At 40.0% G+C, this 21,494-nt stretch overlaps 1 protein-coding gene across 2 annotated transcripts in view; it reads right to left on the bottom strand.

Moving 5' to 3' along the window:
- FBXL7 (F-box and leucine rich repeat protein 7) overlaps positions 1 to 21,494 on the bottom strand; it is a 425,266-nt gene that overhangs the window by 63,380 nt on the left and 340,392 nt on the right. The gene's annotated exons all lie outside the window — the stretch shown is intronic.

Below are 21,494 nucleotides of genomic sequence, written 5' to 3'. Positions count from 1 at the left end.
CCCAGTATCCCCTTTGGGCAACATCACTGTAGGCTAAGGATCTCTGAATTGGGTACTCATGGTTATCTCATGTGTTACTGGGAGAATGGAATAGAAGAAAGATAAGAAGCTCATGGTACAGTCTGGGCCCAGTAGTTGCCTGGGTACCTTTTTTCTTGACTCCAGTCTTGGTGGAAATTCTGGGGACCTTCAAAGCCTCCATCTAGGGCTTCCCTGGTGGCGCAGTGGTTGAGAATCCGCCTGCCGATGCAGGGGACGCGGGTTCGTGCCCTGGTCCGGGAGGATCCCACGTGCCGCGGAGCGGCTGGGCCCGTGAGCCGTGGCCGCTGAGCCTGCGCATCCGGAGCCTGTGCTCCGCAACGGGAGGGGCCACAACAGTGAGAGGCCCGCGTACGGCAAAAAAAAAAAAAAAATCCTCCATCTATCAGCTCCTTGAGTCATGTGCCATCTACTCAATTGGTTTCTTTGATCTCTGTTCACCACCTGCTCATAATGGCTGGCTTTGAAAACCTGACATAGGTTTAATGTCATTTAAATGACACAGATGAGGAAGAGGAGGGAGAAGATCCAAGGTATGTTTTTAAAATCCCAGTATATTAAAAACATACACATATATGGAATATTTATTGAGCATGTTAGTGGAAATTTTTCCAGACAAAATTGTCTATTAATCACATTCTAGTTCATAGCTATGAAAAGATATTTTATTACGTTAAATTTCTGGTGATCCACTGTGTCCTATAAGTACAGTAAAGACGGGTCTATAAGACAATCAACCAGAAGTTTAAAAGCAAAAAAATGGTAAAATCTGAAAAATGGTTCCATGTTGACTTTAACCAAAGAGGCAGGGGCAAACAACTTAAATCAGGTTATAGAATCAAAATAATTTGGCTCTTTTAAAAAGAAAGAGGGGCTTCCCTGGTGGTGCAGTGGTTGAGAATCCACCTGCCATTGCAGGGGACATGGTTTCGATCCCTGGTCCAGGGAGATCTCACATGCCATGGAGCAATTAAGCCTGTGCGCCACAACTACTGAACCTGCGCTCCAGAGCCCGCAGGCCATAACTACTGAGCCTGCGTTCTGCAACTACTGAAGCCCACGTGCCTAGAGCCCATGCTTTGCACCAAGAGAAGCCACGGCAATGAGAAGCCTGCACATCGCAAAGAAGAGTAGACCCCGCTCACAGCAACTATAGAAAGCCCACGTACAGCAACTATAGAAAGCCCACGTACAGCAACTATAGAAAGCCCATGTGCAGCAACGAAGATCCAATGCAGCCAAATAAATAAATAAATATTTTTTAAAAATTTAAAAAATAGAAAGAAAGAAAAGAAAAGCTAAACAAAAAACAAATATCTGGTCAAGGCAGCTTGCTCCCTTCTGAATTCACAGTTGGAAGTTGCTGAAAACAAAGTCTTACAAATGTATACATTAGATAATTCCCACCAAAACATCTCTCTGCAAATGAAGTTACTGTTCATATAAGGGTATTGCCTGTCCTGTATAACCACAGTACATAACAATAAATGCCATCAGAGAATTCTATAGTTCTTAGATCCCTTGGAGCTAACTTCCACGGGGCTTAAGCTGCAAAACCACTGACTTCCTCCTAAAAACCCCACTTTCATCCAGTGAATACCAAAAAGAACAACCTTTCCTGACTCAAATACTGGCTGAAGAGTTTAGTGTAGAATAGTCTTTTATCTTTGCTATCAATGATAATGTGTTATTTATGGTAATTTCTCATAGGATGAATTGTTTGAGTGTTTGATACATCTTAAATAAGTTATATATATATATGTATGTGTGTATGTATATATATTTATATATTTCCCTCCGTTTTTCCATCCTCTAATAGCTGAGAGTTGAAATTCGCCATGATTCTCTAGGAGTGTTGTAGAATTTTAATGTGAAAAAAGAAACAGAATAAGACTGGAATATGAAGCCATGAACTTGGAAAGAAATCCCATTGCCACATTGATGAACACTGCATTTTCTTGAGCCACTGTGCCGCCTCCGAACAATTGTTTAACTTGTCTGTGTCTGTTTCCTCAATTTATGGCTGTTAGGTCCTTGAAATAGAAACATTTCGAACACATGTATCAAATAATTATACACATATACACCCGTGTATCAGAAACTGTACTTTATATATTGAAAATCACCCTTTGTAAGTCATCTTTGCACATATCTGTTAGTAGTTACAAAGATTCAGGACTTTGTTGGGGGAGAAGGGAAATTGTCTATTTCTGCATAATAAACGTGTTTTCTGATCACAATCCAATTTGTTGGTTTCTCACTTTGCCTAGGATCACAAGAAAACATTCATTACCTTTACCAACTCACTCCCTTACTAATAACTTTGAATAGTTCCTCTTTCAGTGGTTTTCAAACTGTGTTCCTGAGGTCTCCAGGGTTCCACAGATGTGTAACAAGGGAGAACAGAGCTGTTTACAGGACTCTTCTCTGCCCTCACTCTTGAGCGCACAGCTTCCATTCAATGTAAATCACATATGGAATATATCCATTCTTAGACTTTCATTTCATAGATGGACCTGCCACTGGAACCAAATGGTACCATAGCTTTCCAAAGATTTGTGGAATGGCAGCCTGGAGAAGAGACTCTGAATTCATTTCACTAAAATCTTCTTCTGCAACCTGGGCCAATATTAGGGCTGCTTTTAGGAAAGGAGGAGAGAAGAGGAAAGGGGGAAGAAGAAAAGAGAAGAGGGGGAAGTTTTAAAGAACAGAACTCGCAAAACGTGAGTAGGATGTAGACTTCCTGTGTCATCGGGTTCTGTGGCAAATGACAAGTGAAACCTGGTGGCCCTTTCCCTGGCTAAGGTTTGCAGAGCATTGGGGCTGACAGACACGCCAGGACGCCATGGAATGTTGGAGGAAAATGGTCCTCAGGTGGCAGAGCAGTGGAGATGCCCGGTGTTGTTCAGGCAGAGGAAAGGATCCCTGAGGGACTGGGGGCCTGGCTGTGGAGTTGAGGAGGGTAGATGGAAGTGAGTTCCGAAGGATGTGCATTTTGCTTAACATCAGGGGGCAGGCATGATGCCCGTTACAGAAGGCAGGCAGATAAGGTCTATCCAAGCTCTCAGGTGCCCACTAACCCTAGGTGGGCTTCGAAGGAATGAGATCCCTGTGTGCCCATAAGAAAAAAACACTGAGCTGTGTAACTATTTGAGTGGGAAGTTTCAACTCACCGATGTATAAACTTGGAACAGATTTCCCTGGTAACTTACTAATTGTGTTCTCTTTACTGAATCATAGGAAACACCTTACTGGATGTCTCATTTTTCAGTCACTTTCAGTCGTGAAGGTTTTTCCTGTCCAGGTTATACCCCAGGCTCATATTCAATTCAAAGCCCCCCCCTTACCTGCTAGATCTATGGCTCAAGTGGCGAGAAGAGAGCGGGGGCTATGGTCTCTGCTCTCACTCCCAAGAATTTCCAGCTACAGTTTGATTCAGTCAGAACTAATGACATGCACTCCACTTGCCCAGAGCTCCATGATCTCCTCTACACACACACACACACACACACACACACACACACACACACTCGTGCATGCTTGACTTGCATTCTTTTTAACTCAAAACCCTTCATCCAGCACTTTCTCTGTATTTGATGCTACATATGGATTTCTTATAACTTCTTAATGGACTTGCTGGGCAACTTGATTCAAACAACTCTTGGGAACAACTTAATTAGAAGAAAATAAGTATAAAACAGATATACAGTATGCAGGTAAAGAACATGGACTTTTGGACCACATTGCCCAATGCTAACTGTGCTGATTTGGGAAAATGTCACTTAGCCTCTCAGTGCTTCAGTCTCCGTATCTGCAATCTGAGGATGGTAATTGCTCCCAGCTGGCAGGGTTGTTGTGAGAATTAGAGGATTTTTAAAAGTGTTTAGCACAGTGGTTGGCACTCTGAAGTGAAGCTATCATTATTATGCTATTTGATGTATTTGATGCTATAATCTTGGCTGGGCTTGAACCCACGTCTTACTACACATAGGCAAACCGTTAGCATCCCTCAGGCTCAGTGTTTGGTTAGTAACATGAAAGGGATGAAGTCTCCTGTAGTCCCTTCCTTTGGTTAGGGTGTACAAATGATGGCTGGGGCAGTAGGACAGGGACATAGTTACATGATGCCACGGGACTAAAAACTGGTAAAAGCTTTTTGGAAAGCAACGTTGCGATATTGTTTATAATTGAATGTGTGCATACTTTTTTTTTTTTTTTTGCGGTATGCGGGCCTCTCACTGTTGTGGCCTCTCCCGTTGCGGAGCACAGGCTCCGGACGCGCAGGCCTAGCGGCCATGGCTCACGGGCCCAGCCGCTCCGCAGCATGCGGGATCTTCCCGGACCAGGGCACGAACCCGTGTCTCCTGCATCAGCAGGCGGATTCTCAACCACTGCGCCACCAGGGAAGCCCCTGTGCATACTTTTAATCTCAGCAATTTTTATTTTTTGTGGCTTATCTTACAAAAGTACTTGCATACATGCAAAAAGATAAATGTATAAGAACACGTATTGAAACTGTTTATAATGACCCCGAATATGCATTTATTAGGAACTGATTACTTATCATAAATAATGCTACTTTAGTTTATAGCCATTAAAAAGGAGTTTGATAGTCATGGAAGTAAACAGGGGAGTGGAAAGAGCACAAGTTGTAAACAGTGTGTATAGTATAATCTCATCAAAAAAAGAAAGAGGGAAAAGGAGAAAATGAATGAAAGCAATAACAAATACATGTGTATTTTAGCAGGTACATAAAACACAAATGCAGAGAATATATGCCCGACAATTATCAGTAGTTATTCTGGGGACGGAATTATGGATATCTTTATCTTTCTATGTTACATATTTCTTTATTCTCTAAGTATTGTATTTTATTTATTTATTTATTTATTTATTTATTTATTTATTTATTTATTTATTTATTTGTGGTACGTGGGCCTCTCACTGTTCTGGCCTCTCCCGTCGCGGAGCACAGGCTCCGGACGCGCAGGCTCAGCGGCCATGGCTCACGGGCCCAGCCGCTCCGCGGCATGTGGGATCTTCCCGGACTGGGGCACGAACCCGTGTCCCCTGCATCGACAGGCAGATTCTCCATCACTGTGCCACCAGGGAAGCCCTCTCTAAGTATTTTAAAGGCTAAGTAAGCATTACTTTGGTAGCTAGGAAAACAAAGCTATTCAAATTTTTTTTTTTTTTAAAGAACAATCATAGGGCTTCCCTGGTGGCACAGTGGTTGAGAGTCCGCCTGCCAATGCAGGGGACGCGGGTTCGTGCCCCGGTCCAGGAAGATCCCACGTGCCGCGGAGCAGCTGGGCCCGTGAGCCATGGCTGCTGAGCCTGCGCTCCGCAACGGGAGAGGCCACAACAGTGAAAGACCCGCATACCGGAAAAAAAAAAAAGAAGCATAGACTTTGAATCAAACAAGCTTGAGTTCAGACTGTAACTGTATAACTTGTGTGACCACGGGAAAACTATTGAAAGCCTCTAAATTTTAGTTCCCTTCGTTGTCAAATGGATAATACTAAATTCTCATTATTGCAAGGAGATTTAAATTCCCTAACACAAAGCCTGGCATCCGTAAATGTTTCATATATGTTAGTTTTCTTCCCTCCACTTCATGCTAATTACAAAATATCTATATACTATGCTGTTTAACTTAAAAAAATAGGAATAATATTTCTTGACGAAGATTTTAATTTAGCTCTGTTTCTTGACAAAGATTTTAATTTAGCTCATATAATTTATTTCTATGTAAAAAGAAATTTACACAAATTTAATAGACCAAATTTGTGATATCCTTATTTTAACTGTATCATGTTTCCTAAGATCGTTTTTATTTTAGAGGGACTAAGAAAATATGTAACTTAAGTGTGAAAGAAATGGTTAAACCCCTGCAATTTTACAGTAGGTCTATAAGGACAAAAATATATGTAATTTTCGTGTCCCAACCCATCTGTAATCCAGTAAATCACTGCAGAGTGAAGTAACAGTTATTGCACTATAAATGTTTATAAATATATGTATTTATGTACATTTATATAAATATATGCATATGCAGAAAAAGCTCTTCCGCATGTTAACAGATCGTTAAAATGTAAATTACAGAAAAATTTCTTATCTTTGAACTCATTTTCCACCTTTAAAAAGTTGTAAATGTATATTTCTTTTGAAATAAAAAATACACAGTAAATGTTGCAACATTTTATGTACTTACATCTAAAAATATATAGAAGTAAGCAACAGTGAAAAATAACCGAGGTCTTTGATAATTATTTTGCTTTTATTTTCTATCAAAATTACCAGGGCAAACCTTCAAGCTACGTGTTTTCCTAATTTGGATGAGGTCAACTAAACTCTGTGCAGGAAGTGAGAACAATGGATTTTGACTTGTTTCTAGCGTTAGGAAATACACTGGTCTTATCATCACAACAGTGGCCTGGTACCCTGGTTTCATTGTAAACAATTAAGCAAAACATTAGTCAAGAAGTTGATCAGTATTATTTAGGGAATCGTATCTGCTTTTTGAGGCTTGCCTACGGCTGTTATCATCAAGTAGTGTAACTTTTTTGTGTGAGTGTTCTTTAAGAGAAAGGGGTAACTGTCACCCTGCCCACTCCAAATAGAACTTGACTCAAAAATTCAGGTAAGTTCAGGCGGTAGGAAATTGTAAGTGGTGAGGACTGTTTGTGGCCAGTTTCAGCCAGAATGACCTACTCCATGTTGAAAGCAAAATATGAAGCAGCTGGGAGAGCATGTGACCAGAAAATGAAGTCTCACACTCTCCACCTGCTCATATTCAGAGAGGATGAGAAAGAGACCACCTAATCTGAACCTGAACTTGAACCAGATATCTCACCACAGTCTTCCTTATTTCTTTTCCCCCAAGGCCAGTGCTAATGTAATTAACATTCAGGTAAGCTCACAGGGCAAACAGGCCTAAGATTACTTTGACAGATTCCAAACTCTATGGAAAAATAGGCTAGTTAACATGCTGGGTAACAGGATGTTTATAAAAAAATGTCTTTGGAATTTGATTCCTTCACAGTTTAGGCTGACCTATTAATTATAGTCAACTATTCAACGTACACACTTATGAGGACAAACCCTTGTTAATGTGACGCGTCCAAATGAACCTATAGCATGCTCAGGCCCTCTATAAATATTTGTCAGGTCAATTGTTAACAGATGCTTATTTACTATATGGCTTCATAACTCCTTGGCCTCTCTCTCTTATTTCTGCTTCATATTCTGGTGCCAGAACCATTTCTCTCTGAAGGCAGAAAGATGAAATCAGAGCAAGGAAACTCTCAAGTGGTCTACTTTATTCTATTGAATGTTTTGGTCCAATGGCTTGGCAGAGAGGAACTTTTTAAAGGCTGATGAAAACAGCCTGTTACATCTCTGTCACCGCTCCTTAAGGGAGTTGAAGGGATCAAATATCTGTATGTCATTCAAGAAGACAGCCAGTGTCCTAGATGTGAAATTTAGAGTTGCATCTCTAACATATTCAAGATCCATACAGTTGCCACATGAATGTTTCTAAAACTATCAATGTAGGGGAAATTTCAAGTCCTGATCATAAACATCAATACAAAATCCTTGTGATTGTACTTCTTGCCATACCCTTAACTTCAAGCCCTGCTCCTCCCTGCCCTGTGCTTAATAATCCAGGGCCCTGAAAGACTTTACTCTCAAGTCAAAGCATCAAGGTACCTGAGCATCAGTACGCCTGAAGGCGGAGGGCACGAAGGGCTTAAACTTCAGAGAGGCGGTGATATGTGCCTCCACAAAGTGTCCTCCCAGGTACTGCATGTGAAACGTCTGTATCACCATCCTGATTGGTCAGAATTGTGGTCAGTCACTCAGATCCCAGAAATAGACACACTTCTTCCACCTCTCACCACCCTTCCCATCAGGTGAAGTACCACTTCTCAATTCAGGGTCTTTGCTGAGCTATGCCCTTTCCTTGGAGTCTCCTCACGTCTCTTCCTTCAACTAGCAACCACTTTATCATCCTGTAAATCTCTGCTCAAGATGGAGCTTCCTTGAAAAGACCAGACTCACAGCCGGAAATTCTACCTTGAGTTCGACCTCCCCAGCCCGCCATGTGCCAGGCCAGGTGGTCCTCCTCTGTGCTCCATGGTACACAGCGGTTACATGTTTAACCACTGCATTTGTATCACAGCCTAGTGTTTCTGAACACAGACTTGGGCGCCCCAGTGCACCCGGGTTCAAATCCGGGCCCCTTCGCTCGCCAGCAGAGTCAGCTTCCTCATTTGCTAAGTGGACATAATACTAAAATCTACCCTACAGAGAGGAGGATTCAATAAACCAATATATCTAAAACTTAAAACAGTAATCCTCAACAAGTGTGAGCTTACTGACAGCGACTACTTGTGTTTGCTCTTCACCCTGGATATCTGGTTTAGTTTTTTCAGGAAAAGAGGTCTCAGTTATCTGTATATCCCTCACCCCTTACATAGTGCTTGGCAACTAGTAAGCACATGCACAGACTGAACTTGTAAGAATAATCTGAGAGTCATAGAATCCTAGAACTGGAAGTGTCTAAAAATCAACATTTAGCTCCAAGTTCACAGAGCAAGGAAGCACTCTATGTAGGCACAGAGAACCATTATTTCCCAAGGAGGAAACAATTGAACATTTCAGATTCTACCCTTGACTGTAAACACAGCCTCCTTAAATGGCACAGTCCTCATATAGCTCCTGACAAATACCCAAAGGCTTCATGTCCATGCAGGGTATCCAATTATAGTTTTCAACAGAAAGTGTAAATTACAGGATGCCTGATAAATTCATCCAGAAATGCTAAGAAAAACAGATGGTATTTTCCAAATCTTATCAAATGATTCCCTTTCTCCTCGCTCACCAGGGTAGTTCTGTGCCAAATATGATGGAAAAGTAATTTGCCTGTCCCTGATCATTTACACACTCCAGAGGGAGGGGTTGTCGGACTAAGTAAGATATATTGATTTCCCATACAGTATTCTCTTCCTTCTCTGGGTGGTTAAAACAAAACAAAGTATTTGATTTCCCCCATTTTTCTGCTGATGAAAGATGACAGATCCAATAGTTGAGCTCACAAATAGAAATCTTTATTTTGTATGATTAGAATCTTTCTGTTTCCACTGTAACCAATCCAACAGCAGAGAAAGATATTCCAAAGTCTGCAAGACCAGTACTAAGGGAACTACAATCTAGCATGGACTGATGGACTTTTTTCACCATGGTATCGTCTCCGTACACACTCACAGACCTAGTCAGCTTGGACCTTGATGAAACTGACAGGGCATGCAGAGGAGAGAGGATGGGTTGTCTGTGCTTAGTGGTTTGTATTCTAGGTTTCTCTTTAGTGTCCTTTAGACATACCCTTCAGCAATAAAAACTGAACTTGTTATGTCTTTTCATGAATCGAGAACCTGCCTTAGAAGGAGGCCACTGGAGAACTGCATGTAGGAAACATCTCTGGTTTCTAAGATTATTTATACATTTATTATAGTTTATAGACTCCTTTCTTTCCATTTTGCTATTTATTCCCATGAATATATCAATAAACAAGCTTGCATTTACCCTTAGATATGCTCAGCTCCCCCAAACTACGTTAACTACCTGGACTATTAGAAAGAATTAAGAAAGAATTGAAACTATAAGTCAATAGACACAGCAGACAAGATTTATTCAATTCCTATGGATTTAGCCTTGAGAATTACTGTACACGAAGAGACTCATGGTGACTAAAACTCTCACTCTCTGGCATAACAAGAGGAAAAAGGTGTCCTTATGCTGCAGAGTACATATGAAATGACTGGAACAATCCGTTAGTTCATTAACTCAAAAGGGGTCTGTTGCTGATAAAATGAGTTCTAGCCTCTTGGAGGACAGGGAAAGAAGGTCAAGCTCCCAATAGGCGGCTTTCCTAAACTCAGGTGCTAGAGTGACCTAAGCACGTGCTACTGTGTGAGTGATTCTCAGAGAAAGTCTGCTTTCAACTTGGACTCCATTTTGCATACAGACATGAAACAGGAAAAGAGGTCATTTATGCATCATTTTCAAATGGAAAGTACTTGACAGCTGAAAAATTCTTTGAACCGTGGTAAGACTGCAAACAGACAAGGGAATGCCAAAAAAAGGAGTGACGTGAACTGGCCTGGCAACATGTGCTTCAGGAAGTGGCCAGGCGTGTGTATCCTCGCTGATTACACACATAATAGCTCCAACGCCATGTTCTGTACCAAGAGGAGAGCTATGTTTTCAAAAGAAAGAAGAAACAGCACTCTAATCGAGCCCCGTTGGAAAGAGGCAGAGCAGCTACAGGATCAGAGAAATTAGGAGGCCCGTATGCTGGGGACAGAGGCAAATCGCACAGGAGGAAAAGATGAGTGGGGCCACAGCACAGTCAAAGGGAAGATGCAGCATTGACAATGCTCCAGGATTTTCTAGAAAAGGATTCAGGAAAACAAAAAACTCAAAAGCATTTCATTTTCTGGATGAGAGTCCTGGAGAGGAAATGGTAGGTACAGGTAAGAAGCAAATGGTATATTCAGATTTTAGGTTGTAACTAGGATATCTGAAGCCTGATGATAAAGGAAATTAGCTGGCTGTAACCCCCAGCTGACTGGGGAGGAAGGTGTGAGAATTAATGAGATAATGCTTGAAAGCACTTGCTACAATGCTTAGCACATAAGTTCTCTGAAAAAGTTATAATTCCAAATGATAATATCAATAATTATAACAAATGTCTGTATTTTAAGAGGCCCTTCTATCTCTGTCATCCTGGAGATGATGTGGAGGTAATCTCAGCTTATATGGCTGTGAAAGTGGTTTCCCCGTGAACCCTCCCACCTGAAAATCCAGGACTGATTTACCTGATCTGGGGTGCTTTCAAAGACACGTCCCTGTCTTTACAGAAGCTGTGGTCCAAAGCCATCATCAGATAGAAGCTACACTGCAAGGAAGGATACAAGAGAAACTAGAACAAGGGGCTTCACACTTAGAGCCCAACTGGGGAAGAATATTGTACCATTTCTCTTCAAAATTATTGCTTTTCAACCTGGAATCACATGTGTGTATCTCTTGGAATTTATCAATTCAAAGGTTTCAAAGACTTTCTTATCATTGCCCATGTTGCTTTAGCTTCTTTTTGTACTTTCACTAACCCTCGACATTTATACATTTTCCCATATTAAAAAGCAGTCATTACTAATTTAATTTAAAATTGTGTAACAGCTTTAATTGTGATGACACTTTTCCATGAAGTTATGGTATGTGGATACCTAGGATATCTAAGCTCTGATGTCCACAGGCAGAATTGCTGATGCTTATGAAGGCAGGTCCTGGAACCAGACTGCTGGGATTCAAATCCTCAGCCCACCTCTACTTAACTAGCTTGTCAGGCAGACCACTCAATACCTCAGTTTTCTCATCTCTATAATGGAGACAATAAGAGTACTTCACTCATGGGAGAACTGAATGAGTTAATACCTATTAAGTTCTGAGAACAGGTAAGGCAGAGCAGAAAGATTTTAATGGACTTCAAGTTTTTACAGGTAAATAGAATTCAGACAATCTGTCTTAATAGTATTAATAGTCTCATTTCAAGAGATTAAAACCAAAATTAACATGTAAAAAGTTTGCATTTTGAATTAGTAGCGATTTGTTTCTTCGAATTCATTCATTCACCTATTCATTTATTCACCAAATATTTACTAGACTTCTAGATGGTCTCTTTCAGACACAATGAAAAGAAGAAAAATTGACACTCAATTTTAATAGGCAGGTCAAGAGAGGGATCACACACTGAATTCATTTTACATTTAGGTGGCTTTTTTTCAAATACTTAAATCACAAACCAAAGGATAAAATTTAGGAGTTGGTCAAAGCTATAAAGGGTTTTTAATGCATGGAAGAATTGCCTGCATAAACCATATTTCAGTAGAGTTCATTAAACAGCACATAACTAGAGCAATAATTTTTTTTTTTTTTTTTAAACAGTATTTATTTATGGCTGTGTTGGGTCTCCATTTCTGTGCGCGGGCTTTCTCTAGTTGTGGCAAGCGGGGACCACTCCTCATCGCGGTGCGTGGGCCTCTCCCTATCCTGGCCTCTCTTGTTGGGGAGCACAGGCTCCAGACTCTCAGGCTCAGTAATTGTGGCTCACGGGCTTAGTTGCTCTGCGGCATGTGGGATCTTCCCGGACCAGGGCTCGAACCTGTGTCCCCTGCATTGGCAGGCAGACTCTCAACCACTGTGCCACCAGGGAAGCCCTAGAGCAATAATTTTTATATTCAGTTTTAAGAATACCCCCAATAACATACTCAATCTTGGCAACTGACATCTTGGATTTACTTTTCCAGAATAGAAAATAATTCCAGGCAATAGCATTTGAAAACATTAACCCTTGGTTTTATTTCCTTTTGAACAGCCAGGGAGTCAATGCTCCCGAAAAACACTGTTTGAAGTAACAATAAAACTCCTAGAGTTTCTGGAGAAGCAATAGGGACTCCTTTGTCACAAAACAAATTTTGGGCTCTCAGTCATTACAAAATCCTGCAGTTACTTTCATTGCCTTCGAAAGCTTTACTTTTGACTTAGAGTTCTTTCTCAGTTAAACAATTCCATTAAAACATACATCTGTGCACACACAAAACCTTCTTGGTTTCAAAGAGTATTTATTGTGCCTTTAAGAATGGAAAGGCATTTAAGTTTCCTTTAAGAATGGAAAAATGAATTAACTGAGGTGGCCCTGATAACATAAAGAGCTGGATAAGACTTCTAAATTTTCAAGAAAGATTAGGCTATTATAGATAATTCAAGGATAATTATAGATAATTGTACATACAACAACAGACTCATCCCAGAATTTCTGTCAGATATATCTCTAGAAGCACAATTGCTGGGTGTACTTGTCACCTATTGCTGTGTAACAAATAATCACAAACTTAGTGGATTTAAACAACACCATTCATGATTTCACAGTTTTAGTGGGTCAGGAGTCTTGGTTGGGTTTGCGGCTCAGTGTCTTCCAAGGCTGCAATCAAGGTGTTGGCTGGGCTGTGTCCTTTCTGGAACTCAGGATTCCCTTCCAAACTGACATGGTTGTTGGAAGAATTCAGTTCCTTGTGGTGGTAGAACCTGTTTTCTTGCTGGCTGCTCACGGGGTGGGTGGGGGGGGCACTCTCAGCTCCTACAGGTCGCCTGCACTTCCTTGCCATGTGGCCCCTTACAATATGACAGTTTACTTCTTCAAGGCCATCAAGAATCCCTCTCTTTAGGAAGGTGCCAGTCTCTCCTTGAAGGGCTTTCACCTAATTAGGTCAGGCCCACCTAGGATGTCTCCCTTTTGATTGAATTAAAAATAAATGATTTAGGATCTTAATTACCTCTGCAGAATCTCTTCATCTTTACTATATGCTGCACCCTAATCAAGAGAGTGAAATCCCATCCTATACATAGGTCCTGCTCACACTCAGGGAAGGGACATGTGCAGAGCTTGTACACAGAGGGTAGGGATCTTGCAGACGATCTCAGAATTCTGCCTAGTGCCCTGGGCTAGAGTATTTACTTTGCCAAGGTATGGAAGCAACCTAAGTGTCCATCAACATATGAATGAATAAAGAAGATATGATATATAGACATAGATATATTATATATATACAAAATGGAATCCTACTCAGCCATAAAAAAAGAATGAAATAATGCCATTTACAGCAACATGGATGGACTTGGAAGGCATTATGCTTAGTGAAATAAGTCAGACAGAGAAAGCCAAATATTGTATGTTATCACTTAAATGTGGAATCTGGTAAATAAAATAAAACAAAACAAAACCCAAAATAATAATCTGGTAAATAAAACAAACAAAAACCAAAAAAGAAGCAGACTCACATATATATAAAAAAAAAAACTAGTGGTTACCAGTGGGGAGAGGGAAAGGGGGAGGGGCAATATAGGGGTAGAGGGAGAAAAGGGTTAGTATGGGATTATATGAAATCATGTGTGTGAAACTTTTGAAAATTGTAATGCACTATGAAATTTAAACAATCTTTCACTCAAAACAAAAATAAAGTTCTAATTAACAAAACATAAAAATATAAATAAATAAATGAAAATAAATAAAAATTAAAAAAAATAAATAAAAAGAGTACATACTTTAAAATTTTGGATCCATACTGCCAAATTGTTCTGCAAAGAGGTGAGGACAATTACAAGTCCACCAGCAGTGTATCAAACTTGCTGTTTGTTCACATTTTAATCAATATTCAAGATGATCAAATCCTTTAATTTTTTCCAATCTGGTAGGAGAAATTTTTTTTTTTTTTTTTTGCGGTACACGGGCCTCTCACTGTTGTGGCCTCTCCCGTTGCGGAGCACATGCTCCGGATGCGCAGGCTCAGCGGCCATGGCTCACGGGCCAGCCGCTCCGCGGCACGTGGGATCTTCCCGGACCGGGGCACGAACCTGCATCCCCTGCATCGGCAGGTGGATTCTCAACCACTGCACCACCAGGGAAGCCCTGAGAAAAATGTCTTATTGTAGTTTTAATTTCTATTTCTTTGAGAAAGAAACTGAGCATAATTTCATGTGCTCACACATCTTGTGTGAATTACCTTTTTCATATCCTTTGCTTTCTTTCTAAATTGGATTGTTTTAAAATTTTCATATTGACTTATAAGAGCTATTTTTGTTTTATGGAACAGAACTCTTTCTCTATTTTTATGCTTTGCAACTATTTTCTTTTTCCTCTCTCTCTTTTAGCCTTTGAACTTTTTGTTTTTGCCCCTGGTTGCTTTCTTTTTTTTTTTTTTTTTTTTTTTTTTTTTTTTTTTTTGCGGTCCGCGGGCCTCTCACTGCTGTGGCCTCTCCCGTTGCGGAGCACAGGCTCCGGACGCGCAGGCTCAGCGGCCATGGCTCACGGGCCCAGCCGCTCCGCGGCACGTAGGATCTTCCCGGACCGGGGCACGAACCCGCGTCCCCTGAATCGGCAGGCGGATTCTCAACCACTGCGCCGCCAGGGAAGCCCTTGCCCCTGTTTTTAGTCATGAAGAAGTTTTTAAAACAAATATATAATAGTGGAAAATCAAAATGAAAATCAAAAACTGTCCATCAACTTGTTGGATAAATTGAATAAATTGATGGAATATTCTTAAAACATTAAAAAATGAGTTAGAGTTAGATATTGATGGTTGATATTTATAAGATATGGACACAGAGAGGAGACTTCAATATTTCAATTAGTAGAAAAGCAGGTTAGAGAATATCTATAATTGTGATCCCACGCTTGATAAAAAAATTGTTATATGCCTATTTGAATAATTGTATATTCACAGAAAAATGTCTAGAATAGCGCACATTAAGATAATAGCAACACGCCACAGTGGATATATCTGGAGAATTGGATGAGGCAGTTGCCTGTGGCTTTTTACTTTATTCACTTCTATTTATATATACTTCCACTTACCATTACAACAAGCAATCTTTGATTTTATATTTGAAAAGAAGTAATGAGGTAATAATATTTAATCCACTTTAAATATAAATGATGCATTTTACTGTGTTACTGGAATATTCTTAATCGTATTTTCCATTTGAGGGATATTCATTTAGCAATATGAGCCTTTTCATTTCTTTACACCTGGTGGGTTAGTCCTAATTTTCCCAGTTGACAAGAGGAGCTAACTGGGTCTCACTGAGTCTGCTACTTGACTGGTGATCAGAGGGCTGGTTGGTTAGTCGGAAAAGTGAAACTGTAACCTAGATGCTCAAAATCCTATCAGAATATTGATTCTACACTATCACCCACAAAGTGGAGTTTATCGTGTGCACCTCACATTGGACTGGGCTGGTGTACGCAGAAAAACCAACTAGAAACTCTGGATTAATTCACCACATCAGGAGGGCACACAGAAACATCTGCTAAGAACAAAATCATACAAATATTTTCCACTCTATTTGAAAGAACCCATTTCTCAGAAGGACTTATTTTCCCATAATAGATAAGTTAGAGGAATCGGCACGATTAGCTACCAAGTTGCACAGAAGAGGACGTAGGAAACAGTCCAGCCAGCCGGGCGGCTTGGTGTCTAGGAGCAGAGCACGAAGGCTGGGGGCTAAGCTGGAGGTCTGTGTGTCGACCCGAGGGAAGGAGGGAACAAGTTGGATCCTGAGGCCGAGATGGCTTAAGAAAAAGGATCTTTTCCTACAGGGTCCCTAGCCATTTGGATTTTCTTGTATTTGTGACTCTTAGTTATTTCCACAGTCTTTTTTTTTTTTTTTTTTTTTTTTTTTTTTTGAGTTGGGGCGGCTCTGTGAGTGACTACGGTTTATCCCTTGTGACAAAAATAATGCCTTTTAACTCTGACCAGTGCCAAGCACTGGTCCCCTCTGGGGCACACCCACTTCTGCTCTCTCCATCTCTCCACGTGCCCTGATGTAGGCATCCCCTTCCTAGTGCTTGGTTTCTCTCACGCCCGCAGCATCCTGCCCTGGGGTCTGAGAGATGCTGTCTGGAAAGTGGGGACCCTGCAGGAGACGGAGGAACCGTCCTTCTTCCCCAGCCCTGCCCATTCCTCCTCATTCAGCTCATTCCTACTGTACACTGTGCCCCCAGCTCTCCTCCAGCATGAAGATGGCGTGGACACCTCACCGGGCTTTCTCTCACTGCTGAAGGGCATCGGCCCCTGGCAGTGCCGGCGCCGGCCTGAGTCCAGAAACGTCGCTGCCTTACTTGGAGTCACTTCAACTCCCTCTCACAGTGAACTTTCAGGCCCTAGAAAGAAGGCAAGACTTGCTTCGCAAGTGAAAGCCGCTAAGTGAAAGCAGACCTCTCTGATGTAAATAGTGGAGGTAATACTTCCCATTCCCTGGCACTTGAACGGAAAGGACTGAAGCAAAGTAAAAGGCCAATCTGTACATAATTCAAAGCATCTACTGACAATTACTTTCCCCCCACCCCCGCTGTTAAAACAATAGAAATTCAAACTTTCCACCTTCTCAGGCTCTCCCAACTCCAATACCAAACTGTCATAGGTGGGAGTGGTGTCTTTAGCCTTGCTGGCAAGGTTATATCCATCAAAGGAAGGAAGGAGTTTTTAAATTAAAAAGAAATTCCAACGTATGGCATTTCTCCAGAGCAGTAGTTACTATAATTTTTAGCCTAATCTTTGGAAAGTATATATATTTTTACTGTCACTGTGCATTGATTCTTCTTTAAAGATTATTCATGACACCTTCTTGAGATATTTAAATTAACTTTAAGATTTTGAAACTCAGACAAAAGAAGACAATTATTCAGCAATTTGCAATCTTCTGGAATTCTTACAAAATCTAGAGAGCTTTATACTTCTCTTTTAAACTTTCATTCGTTAGATACAGGAATTTGAGGGTAGCAACCTAAGGATATTCACTTGTCTTCTGAAAACTGTTCTTTGCATTCTTAGGCTATGGGACTTTCTCATATTTTTAACTCTATGACCAATCAACCACATAAAAGGAAATATTCATATGCTTTTATTCATTTATATATTTTCTGAATTCCTACTATGTGGGAAGGATACAGCAGAGGAAAAAAGAGGCAAAATCTCTGACTTTACGGAACTGTGATTCTAAAAGACACAGACAGACAATAAGCCTTATAAACACATAAATGTATGTGCATGAAATGTGTTATGAAGTAAAAAGGAGAGTAATAAGGGCAGATAAAAATGAGAACCTTTATTTTAAATCGTGTATCTTAGAAGAAGAGGGGAATATATTTTTTTAACAGAAGCAAAAGCTTATATGAATCATCATTTTATATTAGAATACACAAATTTCTTAGCATTATACAGATATAGAAAATATGAGGAAAGTGGGCATAAAAGATGTTCCCTGAAAATTATGTTTCAAAACATATCCTTTTATTCGTAGAGGTACTTTCATAGTCTCTTTTCTCTTTTCAAATCATGGTTAGCAAAATATGGTACAGCTTAAAGAAGCTGTAGTTGTTTTCTCACTTGTTTCAGTGAAAAGCAACTGTTCATAAAATGCATTTTTCTTTGTCATGATTAAATCATTAATATATGATGTACTTTCCATAACACATCTGAAGGAGTTATGGCAACAAAGCTATTCTCACTGGCTTCCTGAAGCCACTAGTTAACCCACAGTGTCTGTTCCACTGTAGAAGCTTCCCCTTTCATTCATACTCCATCTAAACCTCCCTTTGGCAAATTCTTATGATTTCAGCAGGACTGGGACTTCCAGAGAACACTAGTTCCCTGAGATGAACATAACAACAGATATTTAAAAAAGGATCTGTAATGCATTAGGCTTGGAAATAGAACTTAAGGATCTCTGAGCCTTCACGTATCAATGTATATCATACATGCAGAATTGATGTATATCATATGATGTATATCATATCATGCATGCATACCATGCAGAATTAATATGCAGAATTTTTCAAAATTATTTAAAAACAATCATTTTTTGATAGCATAATTTAAGAGATACATAGTCTAACAAATTGAGAAATCATGAATTAATATTAACCCCCTGAAGATTTTTGACACTTGATTCTTTTGGGTTTTTGTATCCCCCAGAAAAGAGGGTTGGCTTCCTTAAGGAATGTCTAATTGGGAAAAATTTTTTAAATAATTCATTTTTAATCAGGAGGGTTTTCAAATACTTTGTACTTATTCTGAAGTATCTCCCCAAGTTTAAGCTCAGTAGAACACTGGGAGACAATTAAAAAAACCCCAAAGCAGAGGACCTAATAGAAAAATGGGTAAAGTATATGACTAGGCGATCCATAGCAGAGAAAACCTAAGCAGCACAGCAATGCATAAAAAGCTCTTGAATGGCATGGTACTCAAGGAAAACAAGATTTTTTTTAAAAAATGAGAAAAATCACAGTGAAGGAAAAACAAAGCAAAAAGAATACATATTAGAAAGTTATAGGTAAAAGCAGTTCATAAAGGGCATGTTGGAAATACAATTATATGGTTCATAGGATCTATGTGTTTTTAAAAAACAAACAAATCTGTAATTATAGTTATTTAGTAATAGTTACTGTTATCAATATACCTATAGATAGAGCTATCTACAGAATTTAGGGGGCAGAGTCAAGCTTAAAGATAATTTTCCACACAATTTTCAAGTTGTTAATTTTTAAGTAGTTAAAACTCTGAAGGGTGTGTTAGAAAGTGTAGTGTGAGAAAAACAGAGGGGTCCAGAAAGACCCTCCAAGGACGATTAGCATTTCAAATGTGTAGTCAAGGGAGAAGAGACGCCAGTAAAAGAAGATGGTCTTGGTTTTGGGAGGAGAGGAAGACCTGGAAACCAAGGGTGAAAAAAGCTTTTCAGGAAGGCGTTGGGGTTATCAGCCAAATGTAGCAGACAAATGTACTGAGATAAAGATACAAATATTTGTAGATTTAAAAAATTTTAGCATTGAAGATAGTCTCAGTGGATCCACCCATGGTGTGCTTGTCTAATTCCCTAAGGTGGGGACTGAGGGCCTGGGTGAGTCTGGAGCCACAGCAGGTGAAGCCCACAATATGCCTTTCCCAAACTCCAACACACTGGACTAAACGGTTGTCTTTCTGCATGGCCTTAGACATGCCAAGAGGAATGAGTATACCTGTTTTGTTCCCAAACAAAACTTACTTATCCATTTATCCTCCTTTTACTTTGTGCCGAGTGATTAAGTTTCAAAACTTTATCTTAAAACAAAAAACTGCTGTTGATCTGAGAGCAATGCAAATAACCACTGAGGACAGAGTCTGCATCCAGGAATCCACAGCCCTGAGAACTGCAGCTGTCGGATGTTGACCTCCGATTCCTGACTCCCTACCAAGTCAGTTTCAAGGAAGATGCATTGTATTCTGGGTCTTTGACCAACCTGACTTCTAGCTATCCTCAGCTCTTATAATACCATTTTTTGTTGTTGTTGTTCATAAGTATCTTTATTCATTACAGGCAAAAACTGGAAACAACACAAATGTCCATCAAGTGAATGGATAAATGAGTTGTGGTCTGTGTATACAGTGACATGACTCAGCAACAAAATGGTAAAAACTACTCATAGGTGCACAGCATGAAGGAATCTCAAAAACATTATGTTGCAAAAGACTACGTATTGCAGGATCCCATTTATGAGTTCAAGATCTGGCAACACTAATCTATGGTGATAGATTTCAGAGCAGTGGTTACCTGGGAGAGAGAAAAGGAGATGAGACTGGGTACTGTATTTGATACCAACCAGGGTTCTTGGCCTTCCCTAATCAATAGAAATTGACTAGATCTTAATGCTAATCATTATCATAATAATAACCAAAAAAGGAATTGGTTAGGTAATAGATTATCTACAGAGGGTGGTCTAAATCAGCTCTATCTAGAATCTGGCTCACTTTTCCTTTGCTGGATTCAATCTAAGCATGCTTGTTTTAAGTGTCCATTGTAACCAAACATAAATGTCTTGTTAAAACAAGTTTATCTTCACTAAACTGGAGTCTTTGATTAGCTGTTTCGAACTGAAATGAAGCATATTTATGGTTGTTTTTCCTTTTGATGGTATGTCAGCTACATACAGGCAGAACTCTGTGTCTCAGATCCTTTAAAATGTCCTAGAATTTCTTCTGTGAAGTTTGAGAGGACCAGTATCACACTAATTTTATCCAACATATGCAGTTAAAAATAAATTGAGGGTTTACTGCTTTATGAAAGGATTCCTTATTAAAGGATTAGCAATAAATTTTAATAAGAAGCAACTGTCTAATTTTATCAAATAATATTATTTGCAGTATTTCAATTCATGTTAAATTTTAAAATTTGAATGTTATGATGGCTTCAGTCCAAGTTGGGCAACAGACTGGATGTTTGTGTCCTCTCCAAATTCATATACTGAAACCTATTCCCCAATGTGAGGACATTAGAAGGTGATTAGCTTTGGGGAGGTGATTAGGTCATGAAGGTGGAGCCCTCATGAATGGGATTAGTGCCCTTATAAAAGAGGTCCTAGAGAGCACCCCAACCCCTTCCCTCCATGTGAGGTTACAACAAGAAGACCACCATCTGGGAACCAGGAAGCAGGCTCTCACCAGCAGCTGACCTTGCCAGAGCCTTGATCTTGGACTTCACAGCCTCCAGAACTGTGAGAAATAAATCCCTCTTGTTAATAAGCCACCCAGTCTATGAATATTTGTTATAGCAGCCCAAACTGACGAAGACAACATGTTAGCAGAATATCAGGGATCTTAATGTCATAGATTAATGAGTGACAGAATGTTTTGGCTCTAGGCTATCTAATTCTATGTAATTCTGGGTATCTATCTGCTAGACATAAGGGAGAGATCTAAAGCTGCAAAGTCTGGATGCCTCAGTGTTTTCTTATAAGTGAAGTAGCGAAAGAAGCCAAAACCTCTCAAGATGTCTAAGAGGAGGTCTTGCCTGGACAAAGG

Source organism: Kogia breviceps, chromosome 4 (assembly GCF_026419965.1).
Source record: "Kogia breviceps isolate mKogBre1 chromosome 4, mKogBre1 haplotype 1, whole genome shotgun sequence".
Taxonomy (NCBI): domain Eukaryota; kingdom Metazoa; phylum Chordata; class Mammalia; order Artiodactyla; family Physeteridae; genus Kogia; species Kogia breviceps.
Note: the sequence above shows the minus strand (reverse complement) of the source record. Positions and strands in the feature narration are given on the sequence as shown.